Source organism: Cricetulus griseus (genome assembly GCF_003668045.3).
Source record: "Cricetulus griseus strain 17A/GY chromosome 1 unlocalized genomic scaffold, alternate assembly CriGri-PICRH-1.0 chr1_0, whole genome shotgun sequence".
In the NCBI taxonomy this organism is placed as follows: Eukaryota; Metazoa; Chordata; class Mammalia; order Rodentia; family Cricetidae; genus Cricetulus; species Cricetulus griseus.
Genome location: NW_023276806.1, coordinates 173873176 through 173890049, shown reverse-complemented (window position 1 = coordinate 173890049; position 16874 = coordinate 173873176). Strand labels below are relative to the sequence as shown.

General features: G+C 40.0%; 1 protein-coding gene and 1 long non-coding RNA gene across 2 annotated transcripts in view; one reads left to right on the top strand and one right to left on the bottom strand.

The window, feature by feature from the left end:
- Magi2 (membrane associated guanylate kinase, WW and PDZ domain containing 2) overlaps positions 1-16874 on the top strand; it is a 1367305-nt gene that overhangs the window by 1289435 nt on the left and 60996 nt on the right.
- Positions 436-16874, bottom strand: part of LOC118239491 — a 28661-nt gene continuing 12222 nt past the window's right edge. The window contains exon 2 of the long non-coding RNA XR_004771812.1: positions 436-7530. This is a non-coding gene — a long non-coding RNA (uncharacterized LOC118239491). The remainder of the gene's footprint in view (positions 7531-16874) is intronic.

Sequence of the window (16874 nt, the reverse complement as noted above, 5' to 3'; positions counted from 1 at the left end):
GCATCCTCCTCCGGAAAGTCTGCAAATGAGGGCTTCCTCCTTTATCATCTGGCTCTGTTCAAGAAGGAAAGGGAAAGCCTCTGGCAGTTAAATCCATTCCCCTTCCCTTTTCAGTGTGCGACCTGTGAACATTGTGTGTTAAATGAGTTGCATGAGTTCCTTTGAGGAATGAGGGTTGATTAGAGAAGAGCGACGGGGAGTAAAGGCAGCTGGCTTGGCATTACACTGCATTGTTGCTTACTGGGCCTCATTATCCACACAAGGAGGGCTCCATTTCTCTGCTCTGTTTCTTCTGTTGAGTGCCCAACTTTGAGCCATTTCAAAAGCAGCTTCCCATGGGGGCTAGTTAAAGGTTCGGTAAAGAATCAGAGGGTTAGCATTAGGGTTGCATCTTGGTATGGAAAGACAGAGGAAATTGAATAAATTACAACTGAGGAGAGTCTTTGCATTTTAATTATTCATGGGGTTAGGAAGGTGTGCCTACTGAAAAGAGTGGAAAAGTTTGCAGGGCTCTGATCTGAGAACACATTTCCTACCCTCTTCAATGAGAAGAGGCTTGTAGGTGTACTTTCCTCTTTTATAACAAGCCATCATCTCCATCTGAGAGCAAATTAAAACTGTCCCCATAGCAGGGTTTAGCCAGCTGCTTCACACCCAGAGCTCTTTTGATGGTCTCTCCATTTGCCCACTTCACCTACACAAATTTTTAAGTCACAAATGGATGTTAAACACCCCTTGGTCCTGGTCCAAGCACGATTTGGAGGCTGGCATTGAATCTCACATTTATTATACGCAACATGATATTCTAGGTATATACACATTGGATAGCAATTAAATATAGCTAATCAACATTACTTTCCATGGCAGATAGCTTTATGAGAATGCTCACCCCCCATTTGCATTTTTAAGTTGAATATATTGCCATGAGCTACAGTCTCTTGAATATATTCCTCCTGTCATCTAATTCTACTTCTGTGCCCTCTAAAGTGTCTCCTCTACCCCCTCCCAAGCCTCTGGTTCCTGCCATTCTTACCCTCGGCTTCTAGAAGACTTTTAGATTCCATAAGAAACAGCATTTGCCATCCTGCAGTTGAAGCTGGATTCTCTAGTGTTAAATTCATCGAAGGCCCTGCCCCTTTCTTCTTTGTTGCTGTACCCCAGGAATATTGCTCTTGCAGACAGTCACCATCCACAGATTCAGTCCCCTTCTGTCCCTGTGCTGTGTCCTCCTGTTCCCTATTGTGTTGGAGTGGCACTCCAGGATAAAAAGGTCACTCCTACATCAGACTTCTGAATGGTTCAACTTGACAGGATGCATGATTTCCAATAAGCTCTTCTTCATATTGGGATCTGTCACCTCTGTTTGTTCCAGTATCACACAGAACACAGACAGGCTTGGAGATGCAGCGCTATTGACTGATACTCCTTTACTACCTAACGTGAAGGTCCAACTGTTGGATGTTCGATGCACTTATCTTCTATTTCAAACCAGCCACCAGCTCTTTCTATATATGTCAGCATCTTGTATCCTTGTGTAATTATCTGCCAAAAGGATGAGTTTCCCACCAGTCTCTGGGATGTTGTCAGCAGCTTCAGCTTCTTGCAAAAAACAAGAGACTCTTCAATTTATTCATGTTAATGTTAATTCCATTTAAGACCTTGAGAAAATGACAGCTCAGAGAGACAGGTCAGATGGAAGTAAGCAAAATGGATTGATACATTTTGGACAGAGTTCATTTCAAATGTGGTTCCCTAGTTCCAAAGAAGGCAATAAAAAACTGAGAGACATGTCCTACATTAAAGGGAACTGGGGACAATCCTCTGAACCAACGCCTACAATTAGCTGCCAAGTTCATGAGTGTGTTCAGTCTTGAACAGGAACTGGCCTGAAGGAAACCAAGATGTCTCCCTTCATCTGGCGTCTTTTTGGAAATGGACATACATTTGGACCTGGGTGAGATCCTAAATCATGCATTATCCCTTTCACTCCATTGTCTCTGCCATAGTACAAACCATCATCTTTGTAAGCCTAAAGTAATATTATCGCCTCTAATTTCTCCCATTCTTACTCAGATAACTACCAAAATTATGTTTCTAAGTCCCAGGTGTACTAAGTTTCTTGCATCCCCAAGTCTTTACCAACCTGCCTTTACCTGCAGGTGGTGATCCAGATATGTTCCCAAATTTGGATGAAAAGAAGGGAAGGAAGGTTATCCCTACTTCCCTAAATGAAATCCCCACCCTTCTCTGCCACTCTAGCCCCTGTTTATACTCCAATCATTGTTGTTCAGGGGGCATCAGTGCCATTTCACCCATTTATGTCTTTCCTCCCATACTTCCCAAGTAGAACTTTCTGTCCCTTTCTCTCATTATAACCCTTTTGCCTTTCAAAGATCAGTTGTAACCCATTGTGGGTCCAGCTCCTGCCTCTCACCTACACTCCACATGGGGGAAATACTCGCATGTGTTCAGTGGCACTCCAGTACTCCACTGATTTACTACATCATTGTTAAGCAATACAGTAGAAAAGAGAATATATATGAACATTCTAAACAACAATCATAAAACAAGTACCTGTGCAGTCAGACTTTCTTTGGACCACCAGCCCAAATAATGATATGGAGACTTCTTATTAAATATGAAAGTGTGGCCTTAGCTTGGGCCTGTTCTCAACTAGCTCTTAAAACTTAAATTAACCCATTTATATTAATCTACATTCTGCCACATGGCTCATCACCTCTCATCAATATGGTATATACCACTTCCTCTGTGTCTGGCTAGCAAATCCCATCTTTCTTCTTCCCAGAGTTCCTACCTCTGTCCACAAGTCCCACCTGTCCTCTCCTGCCCAGCTCTTGGCTGGTCAGCTTTTTTAAAACCAATCATAAGATGCCTTGGCAGAGACACATCTTCATAGTGTACAGAAAGATTCTCTCACAACATCCCTGTGCAGCCACCAGCCAGCTTTGGAAGACACAATGACAATGTTCCATGTCTCTTTTGTGCCCACCTCCACTACTACCTCCTGGAGGGAATTCTCATCAGTCTGCAGCCATTCCTCCACACATGGCCATCCGTACCTCTCAATGAAGCTTCACAACTTCCAGCTTCAAAGGCATGGTATCTTTGCTTTTTCAGCTCAACACTATGAAATTTATCACAAAGAATGCATAATAACCCTTCTCTACATACTTTACTACATATTTTACTACAGTAGTTTACTCTCACCCAATTATTGATCTGTGTATCCATTTTCCTGCTGAAGGGTGCCATAGTGGTTTCTAATCCTTTACTATTAAAAATGTTGTTACTAAGGAAATTCTTGAAAGGTCTCTTGATATGCATTGACAAGCTTTTCTCTAAGGTACATCCCAGGAACTTGAACTATGTATCTGAATGACTTCAAAATTGTGAAATAATGTCAGAAACGTTTCCAAATACTGTACTCAATATGTACATTTCTATATCCAATGTGTAAATCCCTGTTGCTCTATATCTGATCAACACTTGATATAAAATTTATATTCCTATAGTGAATATGAAACAGTATATCATTATTGTTTTATTTTTCTTCCTGATTACTAATCAACAGCTCTTCATATTTGAGTCATTTTTCCTCTATGATATATATTTTGATACCTCTTACCAACTTTTTAATTATTAACTTAGTATTTCCTTATTTTTTATACTTTCCAAATATTAAATATTTACTATATGCTTCAAATATCTTTTCCAAGTTTGTGGTCACTCTTTAAAATTTATTTTAATGAAATTAAATTTATAAGTCTTTCAAGATCAAATATATCAAAATTCTATACTGTTTGTATTTTTGTACTTTAAGAAATCCTATCCTATTTTAAAGTCCTGCTTTTTTCTAGAAGGTTTAAGGTTTGAAACCTTAACTTGAAACCTATTTATGTTGAAATCCATAATCCACTTGGAATTGTTTTTTATATGTAGCTCAAGGTAGCAGTCACCTTTAAAGGTCTTCATCCACAGCACTTAGTTGATTCTTTTCATTGCAAAATCTAATCATAGATTACGAAAACATTATATTTGTCTTAGTTATGGTTTCTATTGCTGTGAAGAGACATCATGATCACAGCATCTCTTATAAAGGAAAAACATTTAATTCGGGTATCTTAGATTTTCAGAAGTTTAGTCCATAATCTTCATAGTGGAACAGGGTATCGTGCAAGCAGACCTGGTGTTGGAGAGGTAGCTGAGAGTTCTACATCTTGCTCAAGTAACAGGAAGTGGTCTGTCTCACTGGGTGTGGCTTGAGCCTGTATGAGAGCTCAAAGCCTGTCTCCACTGTGACACCTATTTCAACAAGGCCACACCTCCTAACAGTACCACTCCCTTTAGGGGCCATTTCTCTCAAACCACCACAATATGTGATACTATGTTATAATCATATTTGTATCCTACACTCTCTCATCACACTTCCCACCTAATAGATAACCAGGACAGTTTTCTGTCAGAGCACTGTGGCCTTTGGGTTTCTCTTGATGTCTCTTTCCTGAGACGGCCCTTCTTCAACACAGAGCAATGAGTACCACAGCCTCCCTCTGTTTGGTTGGGCAGCTTCTGTCCTCACCCTGTCCCCTACAGACATTTGCATGAGCCGCTTCCCTGCTTGGTACCCCACAAGCAGAGCTAAGATGTAGAACTCCTAGAAAAAAGGAGTTGGTGAAGGCCAATCATTTCTTTTGCTTTGGTCCACCAGGCCCTATGATGTGCCTCCCTGGAGTATTAGGAATCCAGGGAAATGCTCCAACATAGGCATCCTCGTTCCAGGCTGTGTTCACATGATCTGGCATGGCTCAGACATCAAAGCTCATGAAGAGGAAGCTGGGAATGTAGCTCAGTTGGTAGAGTGCTTGTCTTCTGCACATAAGCCATGGGTTCCATCCCTAACACTGAACAAACACATCTTTAAGAAATACCTGTTGTGGCTTCAGCTGCCAGTTTGCTTTCCTGCAGACTGCCAGTAAAACGAAACTTCCTGTGAATTTTCTTTGCTTTTCAACTACCAGTGTGAGCTAAGATGGCACTAAATACAACAAGCATGACATTCTTTTCAGAATTAGGCAAGTGTGAAAGAGAAATCTTCCCATTCGTAGCCTAGACATACTCAGGTGTAATTTTTTATGCTTTCTATTCTAAGCAATCAAGCATAGATTTATTCCTTTTTTTCTTTAACCAGGGTAAACATCTCTAAAAATGCAGATGAACACTGCAAATCACTGAGGGTCATAAAACAGCCTAAGTGTTATGAGCCTGGATTTTGGCAGATTGTGACTTAGTGATTAAGGACTGAATAACCTCAACTTTGTCATCACGTCAGAGAGATCACAGCACACGTACTTTGCAGAGTTTTTGTACTAATTAAATGCGGGGATGAATAATGTTAAAATACTACCTCATGCATTCTAATCCATTAATCAATTAAAGATAATGATGGCTTGTAATAACGAGGAAAGAAGGAAAATAAGATTGATGAGATGACTCAATCCCTATGCTTTGGAGGTATATATCTATATAGATCAATAACACAAAATCAAGGTTGAGTGTAGTAAGGAGATATAACTGTCATAACTATATATTTTTTACACCTATAATAATAAATATATTATTTACAGGCATTGAAATACAACCTGGCAATTAAATAAGTTCAAGAGAGGATTTGGATTCACTATCAAAAATTAGACTTTCTCTCTAGATAGTATTCTAACAAACAAGTTAAATATTCCTAAAACTTGCAAGATAAGTGATGTGGCAAGCACAAACCCCACAAAATGACACAGTACAAGAAAAGGAATGACTGTCTATATGCCCAGGGAAAATAGCATTAAACAGAGTGGTTATGGAGGACACTCAAAGGCTAAAACTATAAAGAGTAGTGTGCTGGGACTTAAGAATGCTGGACCAATTCTCAGAGAATAGTGGCATTAAAGAGATTCAAGCGTTTGGACCTGGAGCATGAGAAGAAGAAAAGGGGTCAAGCGATTCAGGGCTAAGCCAATTTTGTTATAAGAACAATAGAATTGTGTGCCTATATTATATTCTTATAAAAATGGCTTGTTAGGCTGAGAGTATGCATTAGTAGTAGAACATTTGCCTAGCATGCACAATCTCCTAGCTTTGATTCTCCCCATCATAAATGCTCCCTGTCCAATCTCACAGAAGCAATGATCATCTGCAGTAGGAAAGGTGAGTTGTCTCCTGGAGAGACACCTTGGAGGAGATGAGATTTAAGTGGGGCCTTGGTAGAACTTCATCAGCTGGACATGAAGAGAGAGGAGACAAAGTTCTGGTGGCAGGAATAGTACCATAGAGTAAAACAGAAGAAGTGACCGTTCATGCCAGATGCATTATCCTCACAACGAAAAGATATAGATAATCCCAGTAAAGGATTCTAGCACTCAGGAATCCTGGGGAAGGAGGGTAATAGGACAAAGGGCCAGGAAAATAGCTCAGATAGTGAAGGTCGCCACTGACCCTAAGAGCCAGAGTTTAGCCCCAGGACCACTTGATAAAAGGAGGCAAGCAAACCCTCCAAGTTGTCTTCTGACCTCCACTTATACTCTGTGGCATGTGTGCCCTTATATGGGTACACACACGTGCACATATACATACATGCTGGCATACACATACAACCCCCACACACACACATACACAATAACTAGCTAATTTTTCAAAGATGGGGTAAAGAGCAGGAACCTGAGGACCACCGCACATCCATGTCACGGCCTCAAAGAAGCTCTGCTCCCAGGTCTCTCCTGAGGCCTTTCTCTGCTAAGATTTTCCTTGTAAGAGATTTCCTACGACTTAATAGTGCCAGGTAGCGTGTTTAGTCCTTGTCTTGATTTCTATGCCCAAACTACTTTTAAAAGTTTTTTCATATTATTTTGAAGTTCCCAGCTTCCCTCCACTCTCTCTCATAAATCTTCCAGCTCTCAAATCCATGACCTCTACACAGACACAGACACACACACACACACACACACACACACACACACACACACACACACACACACACACACACACACACACATTTCTAAATACATAAATGCAACCTGCTTAGTTTAGGTAATATTACCTGTACTTATATCATCTTGGGGCTGGTCACTTGGTATCTGATAACCAGTTGTGGGTTCTCTTTTCTCTCATTCTCATCACTCCCCAGCTCTTTGTCTAGGGTTGCAGCCCTAGGGGATTGCCCCTTCCACTCTAGCATGTCCATCGGTATCTTTGTTGTTCAGGTCTTGCTTAGGCAGCCATGGGAAGAGATCTCATGGGTGTAACCTCTGACATGTCTAGGAGACACACTTCACTTCCGATTCCTCTGGCTCTTACGTCCTTCTGTCCCCACAGTGATCTCTGAGCCTCAGCTGCAGGAATTGTACTGTAGATCTGTCAGTTGGGACTGGATAGAATACGATCTCTTGTTGACTGTGGTTTTCTGTAATGGTCTCTATCTGTTGAAAGATGTTTCTTTGATGAGGGCTGAGAAACTATGCTTGTCTGTGGGCATAAGAATAAATATTTAGAATGTAGTTGGCATTATGCTTTTAGCAAAGTGGTAGTTGCCCAATCTACTTTTGATGCTGTGATAATTTTTGCTTTGTTTACTAGTCTTGAAATTTTTCCCAGCTTTATTGAGTTATAACTGACAAAGTATTATATATACTTGAGATTTTCAATGTGTTGTTTTCATATCAGTACAGTTAGTTCATACATTTATTTGTACAATCTAATTAGCATATCCATCAGCAAACAAAGTTACATGGAAGGAGTTGATTTCATTTAAGGCCTATGTATGTATGTATATGTGTGTGTATGTATATATTATGTTATTCATTGTAGCTACAGAAGTATATGTTAGTCGCTAGCACATATATCTTATACCAAATGTTTTGTGTCCCTTTACCCATATCTTCCCATTTCTGTCACCCCTTAGCCTTTAGCAACCACCATTTTACTCATTTTGTTTTCTTATGTTACTAGAGTCACCTGGTTACAGATGTCACCAGAAAAGTGATTCCCTACAGTATTTGTTTTTCTGTATCTGGCATGTTGACTAAGATTCTGGTTGTTGGTTTTGTTTTTAAGGGACCACCATACTGCTTTCCACAATGGTCATGCCACCGTACTTGTATATCTACCAACTATGGGCAAGGCTTTCCTTCCTCCACACCCTGGCTTCTAATCATTATCTCTTGTCTTTTCAATAATAGCTATCCTAATAAAAGTGAGGAAACTGGGTGTATTTTAAGTTCTGTCCCCTGATGACTAGTGAAGCTGAGCATCTTTTCTTTTTTTTACAGTTCTAACTTTAGCCAAGATATTTCAATTCTATCTCTGTTGTTGAGAAATATATATATATATATATATATATATATATATATATATGTATGTATATATATATATATACATAGTTACACTTTTTTAATTTTTTATTTTTTATATATTTGAATTACAAACAAGATTGAATTACATGACAAACCCAGTTCCCTTCTCCCTCCCATCCTGCCCTACCACCCCCCAACTAAAATCCAATCCTACCTGTCATATGTCCTTTCTTCTAATATACACCAGACTCAAAATTTCTGCTTCCTCATAACCTCTGCATCCTTCCTTTTCTTCCCTTCTCATTCTCGTAGCTTCCTCCCCCCTCTTCCCATGTTCTCAATTTGCTGAGCATCTTTTCATGTACCTGTTACCCATGCATAAATTTTCTTTGAGGACATGGCTTTTGAATGCCTCTTCCTGGCATTTGCTGTGGGATTACGTGATCCCCTTACATACTTCGGATCCTAACCTCTCTCAGATATATGGTTGGCAAGCATTCCTTCCTACTCATAAGCTGGCTTTCTTTTCATTGGCTGCTATTTGATATGCAGAATCTCTTGAGCTTGATATAGTCCTACTTTTTTGTATTTGCCTTTGGGTTTTATGCTATATAGAGAGAAAAATGGAAAAAGCAATAGTCAAGAAGCTTATTCCTTAGTTTCCTTCAGGCATTTCACAGCTTCAAATCCTACATCTAAAAGTCTTTAATTCACTTTGAGCTGACTTTTATATATGGTATAATGGTCCTGTTAGTATTCAGGTATCTTTACTGGCCTGACTTTGGGGTTTTGACAGGATACATCCTGAGCCCCAGCCACTAAGAGCACCTCCTGTGCACACTCACTATGTCCCTTTCAAACGGGCCCTACCCACCCCATCCCTCTTTCTCTCTCCCTGTCTCTCCCTCTGTCTGTCTGTCTGTTCCTCCCCTTACCCCTCTCTCCTCTCTCCTCTCTCCTGCTGTACCTGTCTTTGGAGGCTGGTCTCACCCCCACCCTTTCCCATCTTTATGATCCCTTTCCCTAATTCAAAAAAAAAAAAAAAAAAAAAAAAACCTCTGCTTGAACCCTGTCACATGGCATCTTTCTCTCACATGCTGCCCTTGTTAAATTACAACAAGGTCCAATGTTTTCATATCCATGGAGATACCTGGTTTTTCCAACTCCATTCATGGCATAGTTTCTGTACCTTTGTAAAGATTAGTTAGCTGTATTTGCACATACATACCTGAAAAATATGAGTTTTTCCCCTATGTTTATAAGTCTACTATTTTGTAGTTCTGTGCTGTTTTAATTACTATAGCTTTGTAATAAGGCTTTAAATCACTATGTGATACCCCCAGCTATATTCTTCATTCTCAGGATTACTTTAGCTCTCTGGAATCTTCTGTGGTCCTGTATAATATCCAGAGTCAATTTTCATTTTTCTGTTTTTGTGAAAGTTGTCATTGGAATTTTTATAAAGATAACATTGATTCTATAGAGCTCTTTGGATAATATAGACATTTTAGCAATATGAATTCTTCCTCTCACCTAAATATACATTTTATCTTATTTGTCTCTTCTTTAATTTAGTTTATCATTATATTATGAAAATAATACCATGAGATACAAATCTCTTAGGTATATCTTTCACTTCATTGGTTTAATGTTTTCCTTAATAGTTTTGACGCTATTATAAATGATAGCTCTTCCCTTCATTTCTTTCTCTGTTAGCTAATTTTTAATGTATAGGATCGAAAGTATTTTTTATATGTTGATTGTCTGCCCTGCAACTGTACTAAATGCATCTATTAGTTCTAACAGGTTTGAGGTTGGTTTTGTTTGTTTGTTTGTTTTTGTAGATCTTGTATTTGCTACTTACAAAAATATGCCACATATGTCTTCATTTCCAATTTCCATGTCTTTTATTACATATTCTTGCTTGGTCTACGTAGGACTTCTAGCACTATACTGAAGATGGGTGATAAGATTGGGCAGCCTAGTGCTGGCACTGGGGCTTAGTTCATAAAGTACTTGCCTGCCATTCATGAAGCCTGGGGTTTAGACCCTGGCACCACCCAATCCAAATGTGCATTCCTGTGATACCCGCACTCTGGAGGTGGAATTGAGAAGATCAAGAGTTCAAGGCCATCCTCAGACATGTAATATATTCAAGACCAGCCTGGGCTACATGAGATCCTATCTCAAAGAGAAAAAGAGTAAGCATCCTATTCTTTTCTCCTGATCTAGAGGGATATTTTTCAGTGTTTCATCACTGAGAAGATTTCAGGGTTTGAATAGAAAATGATGGCAAAAGATAACTCATGTAAAGGCAAAGAAAGTCAAGGCATATGTATATCAGAAAAAATAGACCTTAAGTCAAAACTGTAGCAGGAGACAAAATTATTGTAGAAAAGATGCAAGAATGAATTGTGGTCAACCCATTAAGAAAATACAACAATTATAAATATAAAGGAACCTAGTAACAGAGTACAGAAATATATAAGTCAAATACTAGAAAAACTAAAGGGGATACAGATAATCAATACATGTAAATTTTCCATTTATCTCCCAGATATCCACATAAATATGGCTCTTATCCTAAGAAAAGTAAAACAGGAAAATGGAAATGTCCAAGAGAACATGGCAGCAGTTAGGCCAGCTGGATAGACACCCTGCCAGACCTACCTATGCCAACAAAGGCAATTACTTTTTGGTACAGTAAGGGGTCTTACAGAATAAGAGCCTGGGAAAGTTTTTTTTAATTTCATGTATATTTCTGTTATAATAAATGGCATCAAAGTTTTCTTAGAAAGGCAAAGTACTACCTCTCCCATGGCATATAATGCTTTCAAGGGTGTACTGAGAAGATCTTACTTTCAAAGAGGGTGAGTAGCTTTTAAATGGTCCACACATAATTCTGATGTTTATTCCTGGATAAAGCCTACTCTGAACAGCCCATGTGGTATAAAGTAGATCACTATTACAAGATACACAAAGTAAAGCAAAAATTTCATCACTCTTTGACTCAGTCTTCACCAAATATTTTACTAAAAAATTGTGGTAGGGTGGTTAATGTAATGCTGCTTTAATTTATATGACTGACTTCTTTGAGAAAATAACTTTTCATTTTCTAAAGAGCTCCTACACAGCTGTGGAATAACACCTAACAAAACTTTTGTCTGTAAATTGAAATTAAGATGTTTGAGTTAGTAATTGGTACTTAGTGCATTTTTCATACCTCACAAGTGAAATGGGGAAAAGAAGTGAAGGCATTGTTCTTAAGCCTAAATTCTGATCATTTTTTTTACTGGGTGGGACCTAAAGATTTTGGAATCCACTTGTATTTGAAAATGAAATTGCATTTGAAATGGGGATAAATTAATGCTATCCAGAACACATAATTTTTAAAAACTTTTATAAATTACAAGAACTACAACCCAAAAAGAAAAATGAGAAAATTTATTTTTTAAAAAAGAAAGAAACCCAAAGGACTTTTAAAACTCTGAAAAGATGCTTACCATCATGAAAATACAAATTAAAGAACCAAATAGTACTGTCATCTTTCAGGTTGGCAAAAACTAAAACATTAAAAATAAAAAATTGGCATTTCTAAAAAAAATGGCAATAACCTGAGGGACTAGCCATTCTTGTTTGTTAGTGATGGTAGAGTAAATTGGTGTGTCTTTGAAGAGAAAACTGGCAACATCCAGTAAATTTGGATGCACACATTTACCTACAAGTCAGCAACTTCACCATTACGTTTATGCTGTGGCTTTACTCATATACACCAAGAGATAATATTTACTGATACATGGACTTTCATTGTAAGTACTGAATGTCAAAGACAGTCCCAGATAGATAGCAATAGAATATACAAATCAGTATTATATAGTAGTTTAAGTGGGTAAAGCATATTTTCTACTTAGATGCGTTTCAACAACATAACATTAATTTTAAAAAGGAAGTTACAGAATCATGTAGGTGATGATACTCATATAAAACTCCAAAGCATCCCAGAATTATTTATTACTCATGGTACACACATGTCCCAAAGTCATAAATGCAGAGAAGAAGGTAGGCCAGTTCGCTGCCAGCAACTCTGGATTGCTCAAGGGAGTGAAGCCCTCTACCAGAGCCTCTCCAGAAGACAAGGAGATGAGAGAGACAGAGACAGACAGACACACACACACACACACACACACACAGAGAGAGAGAGAGAGAGAGAGAGAGAGAGAGAGAGAGAGAGAGAGAGAGCTCAGAACATAGGAGAATAAAACCTTTCATCCATCGTAGTAACTTCCATCTATCTAGTCTGCATTGAAAAGGGGAAAGTAGGGGAGGTTCTTGTGTGATACTGCATTATACTTTTTAATGGCTTAAAATGTTGAAAAATAATGGAATTGAACCACTACCCAGCAGGAAAGGGACAGGGGCTGACAGAGCACAGCTGCTAGCATTTATTGGACAAATTAATCAAGTTTCTAGGTATGCCTCAGTGGCCAGAGACAGTTTAATCAAACCTCTTACATTAACAATGTGATACTCTTGGAAAACAAAGGTGATTAGAAAATAAGGACTCACCATCAGAACAAGCCTACAGGACTGTTTTTCTAGAAAGAGCAATGGAGCTAGGGATTTCTATTTACCTTCTTTTCAGTCCTCTTGGTACAGAAGAGACCACTTTGTAAGATGACTTTGCAGCATCACAAACATTGGTAACAGAGGGCTGTTCTGATGGGGCAGGGACAAGGCCCTAAGAGTATCAACACAGCAGTAAACCAAGGCAAGCCTGGGGAGCCATCCCTGAGATTACCCAACACGTTAGCTGAAAATGCAAGAGACACGATGAAGTGATGATCCAAGAGAGAAATCTGAGGTGCCAAACGGAAACAGGGAGAATGTCATGAAGTAGATTGAAATGGTCCTCAGACGCTCACACGGCATTAAGGGAGTTAGTCCACGTTGAGAGGTATGAAAAATTATAAAATAGAGAAGTGTAAGCAAAAGTATCACGGGTGGTTCCAGTTAAATAATCACGTAGAAAATTAATTTGGTACCTCTGTACCAGAGCCTCTTACTCTGTGCTGTTCATTAATCAGCTCCCTATGGAACAGCAGACATTTCTTTTCCAGATTTAATTCTTCCGTCAGTTCTCTCCCATCAAAGATTTGTCTGTTTGTTCATTTCAGAACTAAATAGGATGGGTTTCTAACACAGCTCAAAAGAATCTGGCCTAAGCTTTGTTGAATACATGGAAACTGTTGTAAAGGGCCAGTGTTTTTTTCATCTGGGAGGCTCACTCACAACTCTTAGATAATTAACAGAAAATTTTACATGGAGTCAAAACTCTAAATGCATGGGTCTGGTAGTGTAAGGATAGATTCACATAGAGAACTGAGGATTATTTGAACCTAGCTGGGATGCATGATAGAGTACTACCATTTAGCTGCCTCTCACCTCCTAACTCTTACATACAAGCAAGTGGTACCCTGGACTCTGAACATTCCCACGTGAGGTAAGCGCTCATATCCTCACATCAAATCGTGGTTCTTCTCTCCACTCAACATCCTATACATTTCATTAGATGAGGGGGTCAGTTTTCAAAACTGGAGAGAGAACAACACACGTGAGTCAAGATATATATGGGGACCCCTTTGAAAATGATGAGCTGCCAGGGAATCTTGAGATCATCACCATTGTATTAATCTCAGAGTTCTTATCCTAAACTGCAAAGTGGGAGAGTTCTAAAAGTACAATGCATAATCCAGGGGCTTTTTAGTCTCATGATTTACAAAAGCTTTACAGTTCTATTTCCAATTAACCTATCGATAGTGATGTCACTTAAGTACTCCTAACGAATATTATCTGCTCATTATTGCCAGAAAACATGCTGCCCAATTTCATAGCTCAGCTGTTCTCATGCATGGATGGGCAATCTGAATTAACTCAAACAGAAACAAGATTTTTAGACACCAGGCTACATTCCTAGTTGTAAAATTTAAGTAATTAATATGTGACTTTAAATAGTAAAAGGAAATTAATGGATAATGTTTGTTTTATGTATCATAATAACGGTGGCAGAGTGCTCCTCTGGCTTACTATTTACTTAGCGTTAGTACTTCAGTAGAAAAATTATAATCAACACACTCATTGCTGTTAACACTGAAGATCATGGCAATGAGTAAAGGCTCTCTGGGAGCTGCCTTGAAATTAAACTCTCATTGAAGAACTGTACGCCCATTATGGCCATGATAGTGGACCCCAGTGCCTGCTATGGCCGTGATTTTTCCTGTTTATGTACTCTCTGTGCAGTTCAAATACTGCACAAGGACATTGTTATTCTTTTGTTTAAAAAGAAAAGGAAAAATGCTGAGACATGAGACATAAGACATGTTTATTATATGGCCCGGCAGAGTAGGGAGACTAAGAGAAGAGGAACAGGGGTAAATGGCTGACCACCATGGCCGGTCACCATAGAGAGAGCACATAGGTGAGAGAGAGTAGAAAGGAAGCTGAGAGGAAACAGAGCGGGGAAACAGAGAGAGGAAACAGAGCAGAAACAGAGAGCGTAAATGGGCAGGGGCCTATCTTTTAAAGAGGTCCTCTGCATCTGCGTGCAGACTTAGTTCCCATGGAACCTTGGGCTGACCAGGGTACTGCCTGTTCCACCAGGTAACAGGGGCAGGCCAGCATAATGCCTGAACCTTTCATTCCCACCTCTACTTATTATTTAAAAAAGGTGGGGTATTTAGACATGGCAGGTTAAGGAATAAGGGCGTCAAATTCTCAAGACTGCTTCCTGCTGACGTGGGGGGGCGTTGACCATCTTTGGGGGACCCGAGAAGGTTGGGGTGCTGCCACGTCCTGGGGTAGCTGGTTGTTTCATTGCAGTTCAGGCTGTACGGAAAGCAGAACGGGGAAACAGAGAGGAAACAGAGAGTGTAAATGGGCAGGGACCTGTCTTTTAAAGGGGTCCTCTGCATCTGCGTGCAGACTTAGTTCCCATGGAACCTTGGGCTGACCAGGGTACTGCCTGTTCCACCAGGTAACAGGGGCAGGCCAGCATAATGCCTGAACCTTTCAGACATGCATGGTGCTGCTGTCTGAGACGCCATGTAGTTTGTGCAGTTATCTGAAGAAAAAGGTTAAACTGACCAGGGACATTCAGAGCCATGCGTTGTTAGTCACAGTTACAGCTGCCCTCACCTCACATCTGCCGAATTCTCACTCAGGAGCTACTTGGGACATGTGATTGTGTATATTTTATTAGCCTAATTTAACTATACAAAATAATGGGTTTCATTATATTTTCAAACACATACTCTCCGATTATATTCGCCCTCATCACTCCCTCTTGTTGTTTTTAAGAAATACCTCCCCCCCCCCGCCCTGTCTTAGAGCTTCTATTGCTGGGAGGAAACACCATGACCAAAGACACTTGGGGAAGAGGGGGTTTGTTTGCTTACACTTCCTTATCACTGTTTATCACTGAAAGAAGTCAGAACGGGAACTCAAACATGGCCGGATCCTGGAGGCAGGAGCTGATACAGAAGCCATGGAGGCTTTCTGGCTTGCTTCCCATGGCTTGCTCAACCCACCTTCTCAGAGAACCCTGGATCACCAGCCCAGGGATGGCACCACCCATAATTGGCTGGGCCCTCCCCCATTGATCACTAATTGAGAAAATGCTGGATCTCATGCAGGCATTTCCTCAATTGAGGCTCCTTCCTCTTTGATGATTCTAGCTTGTGTCAAGTTGAAACAAAATTGGCCAATACAACCCCAAAGGCAAATGGTCAACCATAAGCATCTATATTGTGTCTCATTTGAGTAATGAGCAACACTGTGTCTGCCATCTTGAGGGTACTAAGGTAACCTCAGAAGGAGTAGAGTCAGAGAGCCTAGAGTTGGCCTTGTACCCCCATCACAAACTATGTGTTTCCCATAGTTCCCTACTTCCTCTAAAGCTCAGAGTACTCACTTAAAGTAAGGGAAATAAAATCCAGAGGGGAAAAAAAATGGGCTCCTTGCCCTCTACCACTGTCTGATTTGTGAGTGTCTTTCTGCTCTAGAAGAGTATCTGAGAACCAGTTATAGAAGACCAGCAATTTCTTTCTTTCTGTTCTGTTGTCTCAGAAGTCCAATGGCCTCTCTCCTGTGTCAGCAGGGCAGAAGGCAAAAGTGCAAATGGGTGAACCCACTCTCAAGGTCCTTTTTACCCATCCATTTATCAGGATGGAGCTCTCGGGGCCTAACACACACCCCCCAAAGACCCTGCCCCCGACACTGATGTGCTGGGAACCAGGTTTCCTATACATGAATTCAGGGAACTCATCCCACGCCATAGCGGCAAGTAAAGAATAATGTCTATCTATAGTGGGAAATTACCAATATGGAGTCAGGTAGAAATACAAGGGTATTTAATAGGGAAAAGCCTTACTTACAGAGCCACCTAGCCAGCCGGCGTGGCAGCAGTCTGTACAGCAAGAAGCAAAGTGAAACCGAAAGCGCAAACGCCGTCACACTACGTCA